We start from the raw sequence: 1716 nt of genomic DNA, 5'->3' as shown, positions 1-1716 counted from the left end.
CTACCAAGCCTGCTTGAAACACAGTTCTGATCCCCATGACCTGCTTGGAACTCCTTTAGCATCCCTGAGGCCTCCCGCCCCAGGATGAGAATGTCTGCTTTAGAAAGATATTATGAATATTTAGGGACAAGGGACTATAAATCTTTTAACAAATGTGCAATCCTAAGGAAATGTTAGAGAAGAATGATTCTCACTTAACCTCATTGATGGCATTTGGACAACACAAAGACGTCTTGCCAATTTAGGATGTAGTCACTGAGAAATTGTAAAGAAACCAGCAAACACCTCTTGCTAAGGCCTACGGGACATTCTCTTCATGGCCATCAATCTGCTGCAGGAGATTTGTTGTTTGTTTGGTTATGCTGTGCCTCTCATCTATCCAGGGCTGGTCACAGGATTTGAGAATCTCTGCTCTTTGCAACCAGCCCTTCATCTTGGATGACAAGTTTGACACAATCCTTTTCCAAATATTTCCGTCCTCTGCAACAACCTCTGCCCCTAAATTGACATACATGTTTCCAAAATCCAATTACCCATGTTAACTAGGGACTCTATCTGAATAAATGATTTCCATCAGTGTTTCGGAAACTTTTAAGCATAATAACTTCATTATAATTAATAGCTCTAAATTAATCTGCAGAGCCTTTCCCTAGAGTTGTCCAGAAGAATACAGCTGCACTCCATGTTTCCATGGCAGCTCCCAAGCAGGAACCCATGAGGAAAGGAGGACTGTCAGAGTCAGGACTGAAGCAACGGCTCTGTGTGGCTCTGCTGGTGGAGTGCTCACCAGCACTGGTGGTTTGATCCCCACGTACAATGGCACACACCTAGAATTCCAGCACTCATGCAGAGGCAGGTCAAAAGTTGAGGGTCAGTTTTAGCGACACATGATATTTATTAGATGGCAGCCTGGCCTAGACATTCTGTCTCAAAAAAAAAAAAAGCAAAACAAAACAAAACGAATAAAACCCAAAAGAACAACAGACCCCCTAAACAAAATAAACTGGAAGAAAACGAAGTGGCTGGTGGTCTGCAAATTGGGTGATCATCACAGTTACCCCAAACGAAGGCTTCTGCACCTCTGAAAATAGAGGCTCCCCTTCTAACACCCCACTGCATTGCTAATGAATGCTGTCCATGTCTTAGAATGGCATTCAAGATGGCTGTCCTCTCTCAAGCGCTTTGTGGGGCCATAGTTAGACCAGGGCTCCCTAGTCTTCTGAGTTGACACAGCATCTACAGTCTGTCTCCATCAGAGTTTCAGGTCTCATTTTCCAACTGGGTTATATCCCCCAGGTCCCAAACAAAAGGTTTCTAGGGCCTTGCGGCTCTGAAATATTGGCAGAACTGAGGCCATAAGATTATGTGCCTCCCGTCCTTCAAGAACTACAAAGCCTCAAGCCCCTAGTGCCACAGTGCACAGTCTCCACTCCCTGGAACGGACTGTGGCCCTTCAGCTGTTCTGATTCACAGCAAGTCTGCTTCTGAGAATGGCTGTCTGCTCCCTTATCTCCAAGGCCTATCAGCCCCATCTAACAAGTATCTTTTCTGCTGTGTCTTGATCAGCTTTTAAGGACACATTGGCCCCATCCCCAGTCACATTCTCAATCCTCATGCATTGTGAGTCTGCCTCTTTTTTTTTTGAGGAGCATAAGCAAGAGTGCTCCAATGACCCCAGAAGTGCAGACACCCCAATCGATATAAGATATACTAATT

This window comes from Mesocricetus auratus, unplaced genomic scaffold (genome assembly GCF_017639785.1).
Source record: "Mesocricetus auratus isolate SY011 unplaced genomic scaffold, BCM_Maur_2.0 Super-Scaffold_100015, whole genome shotgun sequence".
In the NCBI taxonomy this organism is placed as follows: Eukaryota; Metazoa; Chordata; class Mammalia; order Rodentia; family Cricetidae; genus Mesocricetus; species Mesocricetus auratus.
The sequence above is the reverse complement of the archived record's forward strand: the minus strand, read 5'-3'. Positions refer to the sequence as shown.